This window comes from Tamandua tetradactyla, chromosome 11 (genome assembly GCF_023851605.1).
Source record: "Tamandua tetradactyla isolate mTamTet1 chromosome 11, mTamTet1.pri, whole genome shotgun sequence".
In the NCBI taxonomy this organism is placed as follows: domain Eukaryota; kingdom Metazoa; phylum Chordata; class Mammalia; order Pilosa; family Myrmecophagidae; genus Tamandua; species Tamandua tetradactyla.
In genome coordinates, this window is record NC_135337.1 from 88402424 (window position 1) to 88413496 (window position 11073).

The 11073-nt window shown below is 41.3% G+C and overlaps 1 pseudogene; it reads left to right on the top strand.

Moving 5' to 3' along the window:
- The first annotated feature begins 6203 nt into the window (after nucleotides 1–6203).
- LOC143649658 (ubiquitin-conjugating enzyme E2 D3 pseudogene) lies at nucleotides 6204–7698 on the top strand (annotated as a pseudogene).
- The last annotated feature ends 3375 nt before the right edge of the window (nucleotides 7699–11073 follow it).

Here is an 11073-nt window from a genome sequence, read left to right on the forward strand (position 1 = left end):
AAGGGAACTTCCCACCCATGATACACACACACGCACACATACACACTCTTTGTCCCCAGTTTGAATTCATTATGTAATGTGGTGGTATGAAGTTATGTACCCCGGAAAAAACGTGTTCTTAAACTTAATCCATTCCTGTGGGCATGAACTCTTTGTAAATAGGACCCATTGATGAGGTGACTTCAGTTAAGGTGCGACCCAGCTCAATGAGGATGGGTCTTAACTCCATTACTGAAGGCTTTATATGGAAGGTCAAAGACAGAGAGCAGCCAGAAGCTGAATGTCAACAGAACCCAGAATAGAAAGGAGAAACCAGGAGTGGCTGCCATGTGCCAGAAAAGTCAAAGACGAAGGATCATTAACAGCTAGACCCAGACGCAGAATTCCACAGACTTCTTGGGTGGAAAAGGAATGGAAAAGGTGAGCAAGCTCATTCCCTCAAAGAACTTTCAATCTAGACAGGAGACAATAAACAATTAAAGAAATATAGAAACAAACAATATAGCTTCTGATATTGACTAAAAACTATTTAAAAAATAAAATAGGATAATGAAGTAAGATGGGGGCTAGTGCAGAGAGAGCATCAGAGAAGTCTTCCTGGAGGTGGTGGCATTTATATAAAATGATGATGCTAAGAACTCTAACATTCCAGAGTAACATGCTAAGCCACTGGATCAGCTGTGTAAAGCATTATCTCAGAATTTAGTGACTTAAAATGGTGTTCTAGTTTGCTAGCTGCCGGAATGCAACACACCAGAGACGGATTGGCTTTTAATAAAAGGGGATTTATTTTGTTGGTTCTTCAGAGGAAAGGCAGCTAACTTTCCACTGAGGCTCTTTTCTTACGTGGAAGGCACAGGATGGTCTCTGCTGGTCTTCTCTCCAGGCCCCTGGGTTCCAACAACTTTCCCCGGGGTGACTTTTCCAAAGGCCTGGGCTGAGCTGCAAGTGCTGAGATGAGAAATGCCGAGCTGCTTAAGCTGTGCTACATTGCATTCTCTCATTTAAGCACAAGCCAATTAAGTCAAACATCACTCATTGCAGCAGACACGCCTCCTAGCTGACTGCAGATGTAATTGGCAACAGATGAGGTTCACGTACCATTGGCTTGTGTCCGCAGCAACAGAGCTAGGTATGCTCACCTGGCCAAGTTGACAGCTGAATCTAACTAACACAAATGGCAATGAACATTTATTACCATTTGGCATCTGTGAGTCTGGAATTCAGGAGTGGCTTAGCTGGGTTGTTCTGGCTTGAGTCCTCTCATATGGCGACACATCTGAAGGTGCGGCTGGGGCTGGGGGATCTAGTTCTAAGGCAGTTCCTTACCTGGCTGTGGGCAGGAGGCTGTAAGCCTCTCCAAATAGCTGATGAGTGTCCTCACAACATGGCAAAGACCAAAGCCACAATGCCTTTTATAACCCTAGCCTCAGAAGTCATTCACTGTACCCTCTTATAACATGGAGCAGCCCTGAGTCATTGTGTATGGTGATTACACAAAAGCATGAATACCAGGTTATGGAAATTATTGGACACTTCTTGGAGGCTGATTTCCACAGTCGTACATGCAGAACTTGCAAGAGAAATGGTCAAAAATATATATTGTCACCCATCGTCTGACACTGGACAGTACTTTAAAAGTTAACATTAAAGGGAGAAGGAGAGGGCTGTCCATCCTACGGGGAAACCCAAGAATGGGAATTTGATTCATGCCCAAGACAGCACAAAGCAAAAGATGGACAAGGAAAGAGGGATACAATGAGAGTGGATGTGTCTTTTGGTGTGGCAAAGTCTGTGTGAGTTTCCTGTAAGCCAGGCGAAGGCTGTGCAATAAGACTGAAATCATTTGAAAGAACTCTACCCAAGAAGGCAGTCTCCACGTGTTTCTTGAAAGGGCTGCCATCAGCATTGAGGGCCAACAGCTCTAGCATCATCCATGACTCTCTTCTGTCTCATATCATGTTGATGGCAAATAGAATTTTCAAAGATGGCTGCAACCCTATCTCCCCTCATACTTGTGTTTCTGCAATGTGACTGGCCACTCCCCCAATAAGAAGTAGAGCCTAATTCTCCTCTCCTTGAATGTGAGCTGGCCATGCAGCATCCATCTGGGTCTCTCAGAGCACACAGTCTCAGTATGCTCTCTCTCTGGACGTTCCCTTTGGAAACGCAGCCGCCATGTTGGACAGGAAGCTCAAGCCACATGGAGGGGTCACGTGAGTGCTCCACTTAACTCTACTCTGAAGACCCCAGGCTTCAATTCATCTCAATCCAGTTGCCAGACACATGAGTGAAGATACCTCTGGATAAGTCCAACCTCCTGCCCCTTGAGTCTTCCTATCTGAGGCCCCAGACATTGCAGAATAGAGACAAGATACCCCCACTATGCCATCTGACTTCCTGACCTAAAGACCCCTTGAGCAAAATGAAATTGCTATTTAAAAGATCTGTGATCTTTTAAAATCCACTTATGAGTGGAATTTTATGATATTGAAAGCATGAGAAATGATACAATTGTCTATTCTACAAAGGCATTAAGTCTTCTAATCAGACCAAAACATTCAAAGAGGAACTTTCTTCATGAATCATTTCTTCTGATGTTTTAAGGGTTCAGAAATTAAATATGAATGAGTTAACAATTACAAAAATGTAGAGCTCACTTACATAACATTTATATTTTACCAAATGTTCCTTTATGATGTCACATTAAAATTTTCTCTATAAACTGAAAAACGATGGAAAAAGTATGAATTGAATTAACATGTGATGTCACAAAATGGAATGATCATCTCTGATATAACAAGCATTTGAATCTTTCATAGCATTTTTATATCTGATGATTGTATAAGTCTTGTTTGTTTTCTTGTTTTTTAATTTTTATTTTTAAATAAATGTTTTCATGTGTTCAATTCATTGCTATTCATTACATTCACAGTATTCCACCACCATCCATTACTAAAACTTTTCCATCACCCCAAATGGAAACTCTGTACCCATTAAGTAATTACATCCCCTTTCTCCCTCTCGCCTACCAGTCCCTGGTCACCTGTAATCTACTTTCTGCCTGTATGAATTTGCATATCCTAGGTATTTTATATAAGCAGAATCCTGTCATATTTGTCCTTTTGTGTCTGGTTTATAATTGTTGTTTATGCCTCTAAATTTGGGGTGGTTTGTAAGACAGACTTAGTTAACTGGAGAAATGGCCAACCTCTGAGTAGTTCTGATTGGCTCTGTTCTCACAATCTATCAGCTCTTAGTCTGAACTACCATTGTCTCTTGCTTAGATCACTACCATAACTTTCACCCCGGCGTACCTGCTTCTGTACTTTGCCGCTGTGCTGGTTTAAAGTTGTCACGTACCCCAGAAACTGCCACGTTCTTTCTATCCATTCCTGTGGGTGCAGACTTACTATGGATGGGAAATTTTGATTAGGTTGTTTCCATTGAGATGTGACCCATCCAGTTCAAGGTGGGTCTTAATCCTTTATGAAGGTAAAGGACAGAAAAAGCACAGAGAGCTCAGAGAGAGAAACACCCAGAGAGAGCTCAAAGATGCTAAGAGAACCCACAGAAGCCCAGAGAGGAGGCCACTGGAAGCAGAGGCTGAACACAATGAGACTCGGGAATGAAGGACCAGCAGATGCTGGCCATATGCATTCCCACATAACAGATGCCACCGACCTGTCTTCAGAGTCCACGTGTCGTCCTTAATTTGGACGTTCTCATGGCCTTAGAACTGTAAATTTGTAAACTAACAAAGCCCCCATCACCTATCCCACCACCACCCGAGAGAATCAGAATCACCTCTAAAAATATACATCAGAATCTGTTGCTCTACTGCTCAAAACCCTCTCTGGAGAAGAGACTAAAATTTTGTTCTAACCACAGCAAGAAGCCATTGCAGGAGAAAAAGGCCAGGTGTGATGGCTAACTTTTGCCCTGAGCCCCTAAAAAAATGCAGTTGCCACATCCTAAAATGTGAACGCCTGAGGGCAGCACCTGAAATTGTTGAGCTTTGTTCCAGTAGCCTTGACTCTTGAAGATGATTGTTTAAAGACGTAACTTACAATGGGACTGTGTGATTGTGAAAACCTCATGTCTGATGCTCCTTATATCCAGGGTATGGACAGATGAGTAAAAAAAATAGACAAAGAATGAATAAATAATAGGGGGAACAAAGGGTAAAATAAATTGGGTAGATGGAAATACTAGTGGTCGATGAGAGGGAGGAGTAAGGGGGATGGTATGCATGAACTTTTTCTTTTTTCTCTTTATTTCTTTCTCTGGAGTGATGCCAATGTTCAAAAAAGCAATCATGGTGATGAATACACAACTATGTGATGATATTGTAAGCCATTGATTTTACACCATGTATGAAATATATGTGAATGAAGATTTCACAATAAAAATATATTTTTTTAAATAAACGTGAAAGTTTGTGGGGAGTTGGGAATTTTTACACAACCTCAATTGTGTCACCCAAAAATGTCTTCACACATTTGCCCCATTGCCCAGTGCTTTGGCCCAGAGCTGGCAGCTGACAACCTAACAGCCTCCCCAGAGCCTCATCCTGCCTGCAGCAAACACAGTCTGTAGCTTCATTTTGCAATCCTATTCTTCAGCTTGTCCGTTCCAGGAGAGGGCTGTGGCTTTTCCTTTACACAACCAGAAAGTCATCGAACTGTCCATGTTTTTTTTTCCACCCCACCACCACCACAAGAGAGCCTGGCCCCCAAATGACAAATTGAGCCTCCAATTCAAACAGCGCAGTCATCCCTGAAAACTTGGAAATGATGTAATATGTATAATATTCATTGCATACTACGTAATTATATTGTATATATATAATATGCATTATAGTATATATATATATATATATATCATATATCATATATGTTCCTTGTGTGTGTGTGTGTGTGTTCTCTTTTAAGATTTCAAAGATCCAGGCCTCACACTCAACCTTATCTAGGCTTGTTCATCAAGAGACTCTACTGGTGGAAAATTCCCCCAGCACATGGGGAGGGGAGCTGCTCCAGCCTTAACTGAGGTGTGAGGGTGGCAGAAAAACAGTCTCACTTTCCACGGGGAGCATACCCTCAGGAGCTGACTTTCCCCCTTTACCTGGCATGATGTCACAGAACCTTCCAACCAACAAGAGGGTAGGTGTGACTGTTTCCAACTTAGAGAAGGGAAAAGAGACCAACCTGAGAAGGTGGGGAAGTAAGGAAAAACCCACCTGTTCAGCAAACACCCATTGAACATCAGGTTCCAGAAGGATACAGGGGTTGAGGGGTGGGGTCCGGGTTAAGAAAACTGGCAGCGTCTCCACCAATCAGGGGCACCCTTTGAGGTGGGTGAGCTTCAAGGGAGACATGTGACATGTGGGGGGGACATGTACACGAGTAGTTCAGTGGTAGAATTCTCGCCCGCCATTCAGGAGAACAGGGTTTGATTCTCATGCACCCAAAAAAGGTGGCATGAAAGCTAGGTGTTCCCAATGAGTGCGAATAAGGACCACACAGAGAACACCATCCCCTGGGACTTGGTACAGCACAGGCATTCAGGAACTGATGGTGGGGTCCAGCTCCATCCACTGGCCATGGGTACAGGCTGACTGACAGCTCAGCCCCATCCTCTCTGTGTGACCTTTGGGAATTGGGACCACGTCTCTGAGCTTCCATCTCCTGACATGTCAAATGGGGATTCATTTGCTCATTCACCCATTGGACAGACATACATCAAGCACCCACTATGTGATGAGCTCTGATTTAGGTACTTGGGATGCACTTGTGAACCAACAGAAAAAAAACAACTACTTCAGGAGCAGTAAAAGACAGGAAATGTTTTGATAAGGGTGCCAAATGCATGAATTAAGGGGAAAATGGTTTCTCCAACAAATGGTCCTCCAAAAAGTTGGATATCCATATGCAGAAGAATGAAGTTGGACCCCTACCTCACTCCATATATAAAAACTAATTCAAATGGATCAGGTCTTAAATAAACATAAAGGCTAAAAACACAAAACTCCTAGAAGAAAACCTAAGGAGGGACCTTCAGATCCTCAGATTTGGCTGTGATTTCTTAGATATGACACCAAAAGTAAGAACAACAAAAGAAAAGTACATTAAATGGACTTTCACCAAAATCTAAAAATTTTGTACATCAAAGGAGACTATCAAGAATGTGGAAACCCGGTTGTGCGCGTGAGCCCCGTAGGGCCGGGGAGGCACCAGCTGCCGCGCGGGGTGGAGGCCGAGGCCGCAGCTTGAGGGAGGCCCCGGCCCCTCTGCGCCTGTGTCTGGCAGAACCGGTGTGAGACGAAGATACACTCCTTCCCCGCCGCCCTGATAATCAAGAGTTTTGGCCGGACCTTTGAGCGCACACCAAGATAGTGCGGAGCCAGTCGAAAAGCACAGACTATGGCGCTGAAACGGATTAATAAGGAACTTAGTGATTTGGCCCGTGACCCCCCAGCACAATGTTCTGCAGGTCCAGTTGGGGATGATACATTTCATTGGCAAGCCACAATTATGGGACCTAATGACAGCCCATATCAAGGCGGTGTATTCTTTTTGACAATTCATTTTCCTACAGACTACCCCTTCAAACCACCTAAGGTTGCATTTACAACAAGAATTTATCATCCAAATATTAACAGCAATGGCAGCATTTGTCTCGATATTCTAAGATCACAATGGTCTCCTGCTTTAACTATTTCTAAAGTTCTTTTATCCATTTGTTCACTGCTGTGTGATCTGAACCCAGATGACCCCCTAGTGCCAGAGATTGCACGGATCTATAAAACAGACAGAGATAAGTACAACAGAATATCTCAGGAATGGACTCAGAAGTATGCCATGTGATGCTACCTTAAAGTCAGAATAACCTGCATTATAGCTGGAATAAACTTTAAATTACTGTTCCTTTTTTGATTTTCTTATCCGGCTGCTCCCCTATCAGACCTCATCTTTTTTTATTTTATTTTTTGTTTACCTCCCTCCATTCATTCACATGCTCATCTGAGAAGACTTAAGTTCTTCCAGCTTTGGACAATAACTGCTTTTAGAAACTGTAAAGTAGTTACAAGAGAACAGTTGTCCAAGATTCAGAATTTTTTAAAACATGGAGCATGTGTATTATGTGGCCAATGTCTTCATTCTAACTTGGTTATGAGACTAAAACCATTCCTCACTGCTCTAACATGCTGAAGAAGTCATATGAGGGGGAGGGAGATGGATGTTCAGTTGTCACATCAAAGGAAACAGCATTACTCTATAGCAGCATCCATTCTTGTTTAAACCTTCCACTGTTAGAAATTTGAGGTTACATGATATACTTTATGCTCATAACTGATGTGGCTGGAGAATTGGTATTGAATTTATAGCATCAGCAGAACAGAAAATGTGATGTATTTTATGCATGTCAATAAAGGAATGACCTGTTCTTGTTCTACAGAGAATGGAAATTGGAAGTCAAACACCCTTTGTATTCCAAAATAGGGTCTCAAACATTTTGTAATTTTCATTTAAATTGTTAGGAAGCTTGGAGCTATTAGTTAATCTATCTTCCAATACACTGTTTAATATAGCACTGAATAAATGATGCAAGTTGTCAATAGATGAGTGATCAACTAATAGCTCTGCTAGTAATTGATTTATTTTTCTTCAATAAAGTTGCATAAACCAATGAAAAAAAAAAAAAAGAATGTGGAAACCGAACCCACAGAATGGAAGAAAATAATTGCTAGACATTATCCAACAATGCTTAATGTCCAGAATATATAAAGAAATTCTACAACTCAATAACAAAAGACAACCCAATTTAAAAACGTGCATAGAAATCCCATTCTTCAGTATATTCACAGAAGATCTGAAACAGACATTTGCACACCGATCTTCCTAGGGGCATTATCACAATTGCCAAAAGATGGAAACAGCCCCAGAGTCCATCAACAGATGAATGGGTAAAGACTGTTGTATATACATATGATGTAATACTCGTCATCAGTAAGAAGAAATGAAGTCCTAAAGCATGCAATAACACGGATGCAGCTTGAGGACATTTTGTTAAGTGAAATAAATCAGACACAAAAGGACAAATATTGTATGATCTCACTGACATGAACTAATTATAATATGTAAATTCATAAACATAAAATAGAGCTTACCAGGATATAGAATGAGGCTAAAGAATGGGGAGCGGTTGCTTAATATGTGCAGAATGTTTAACTGGGTTCAACTTAAACATTTGGAAATGGATGGAAGTGTGATAGCACGTTATTGTGACAATAATTAGTGGTGTTGAATGGTGTGTGAATGTGGTGGAAAGGGGAAGTTTAGAGTCATGTATGTCACCAACAGGAAAGTTGGAGGTTAAAATATGATAATGTATAACATACGTTATCTTGTGGTGAATCTTGTGGTGGACAATGCCCACAATTAACTGTACAAATATTTAAAAATTATTTTATGATCTACACAAATGCAAGCCACTGTTAGAAGGAATTCATAATAGAGGTGGCCATGGGGGAAAAAATGTACTTATTCCAAACTATGGCATATAGTTAACAATAATATCTCAATATTCTTTCATCGACAATAACAAATATATCACCTCAGGGGTATCCCTTATAAGAGGGAGGGTTTGGGTTTTTGCTTTTTCTTTTTATTTCTGCTATTTTTATTTTATTTTATTTCTTTTCTGGAGTAATGAAAATGTTCTAAAATTGATTGCGGTGATGAATGCAAAACCATGTGATGACACTGGGGGCATTTATTGTACCCTGTGGATGGTTTGCATGGTGTGTGAATATATCTCAGAAAAAATTGCATTAGAGAAAAAAATGGGCAAAGGACTTGAATAGACATTTCTCCAAAGAAGATATACAAGTGGTCAACGAGCACAGGAGAAGATGCTGAACTTCATGGCCCATTAGAGAAATGCAAATTAAAACCACAATGAGTTATCACTTCACACCCACAAGGTTGTCTATTATTTTAAAAACGGAAAATAACAAAAGCTGGTCCGGATGTGGAGAAATTGGAAACCTTTGTACAGTGTGAGTGGGTGGGAATGCAAAACGGTGCAGCTGCTGTGGAAAGCAGCTTTGTAGTTTCCCAAAATATTAAACATAGAATTATTTGACCCAGGAATTCCACTTCTAGGTACATGCCCAAAATAATTAAAAGCAGCAACTCAAACAGATATTTGTAAACCAGAGTTCACTGCAGCATTATTCATAATAGCCAAAGGTTAGATATAACCCATATGTCCACCGATACATGAATGGATAAACAAAACATAGTGAGTACACACAATGGAATAATATTCAGCTGTAAAAAAAAAAAGGAATGAAGTTCTGATACATGAGGCAACTTGGTTGAACCTTAAGAACTTCAAATTGAGTGAAATACACCAGACACCAAAGGACAGATATTATATGGTTCCACTTATGTGAAATATCTAAGATAGACAAATTCACAAAGACAGAGAGTAGATTTGGGGTTACCAGGGACAGGAAGAGGTGTGGGGAAAGGAGCTACTGCTTAACGGGTGCAGAGTTTCTGTTTGGAGTGACGGAAAAGTTTTGGTGTTGTATGATAATGATGGTAGCATGACATTGTCAGTGCAATTAATGCTACTGAATTGTACACCTAAAACTGGTTAAAATTATAATGGAGGAGAAAATTCCTGAGAGTGCATTATTGGGACATATGAAAAAATTGGAATATAAATGGTAAGCTTTATATCAATGTTAAAATGTCCCGAACTTGACAACTATTCTTAAGATGGCTACATAAGTGAATATCCTTGTTCTTAGGAACTGGACATGGAAATATTATGTGTTCAAGGAGCATGATGTACACAGCCTACTCTCAAAGGTTTAGAAGATTAGATAGATAGATAGATAGATAGATAGATAGATAGATAGATAGATAGATAGATATAGATAGATAGATAGATAAAGATGGATGGATGGATGGACGGACGGACGGACAGACAGATGGATGGATGGTTGGATGGATGGATGGATAGACAGACAGACAGACATAGATAGATAGACAGACAGATAGAGGAGATGATATTGGAGTTCTCTGAATGGTGTTTGCATTATTTTTGCAATTGTCCTGTAAGCATGAAATTATTTCAAAAAGAAAGGTCTAGTGTGGGCCACGGTGGCTCAGCAGGCAAAGTTCTTGCCTGCCATGCTGGAGACCCGGGTTCGATTCCCGGTACCTGCTCATACGAAAAAAAAAAAGAAAATAGGACATTCTGTGTTACATATATGTTACCACAATAAAAAATAAAATAAAAATTTTAAAGAGTGATCAGGAAAGGCCTTCCTGGTAAGATGACATTTGATAAAGGCTAAAGCAAGTGCAGGGAAAGCCATGTGGGTTTCTTGAGAAGGAATATTCCAGCAAAAGGAGCAGTCTGTGCAAAGACCTTAGGGAGAGGAAGTTTCTGGAACAGGAAGTCTTCTGGGCTCCAGTAACATCTTCCTCATGAGACCTTCTAAAATGACCATCTTTAACATACTCTCCGTACTTTATTTTTCTCCCTAAAGGGCATCACCATCTGACATTCTATGCATTCACTTATCCTGTTCACTTCCTATCTTGCCCCCACTAGCAAGGATATTTTTCTGCCTGGTTCCTGGCTTCTTACTGCCAGACGCATTATAGGAACTCAGAGAATGTTTGTTGAATGAATAAGTGACTGCCTTCCTGCCAAATCTTGACTGAGACTACGCCGCAGACCAGGCCTCCCCAGGCTCACCCTTGCCTCCAACACCAGCCTGCCTGGGTTGTGTAGATTAGCTCAACATCCTGTGTGCCCCAAAAGCAAAGATGAGATCTTCCCCAGGGGCTTTCTGACGAAGACTCACTGCCCTTGTTTTTCATCCCCACTCCACCCCCAGCTGAATCACCCAGAGTCCCCAACTTCCCACTCAGTAGACCGTGACCTGCCCCCCACCGACCTGGGTTTCCTTTCCTGTACCCGGCCTCATCCAGTTTCGGGTCTCTAGAGGCTGCCCTCCCCGCTCACAAAATGCTAGACCAGCCCTCT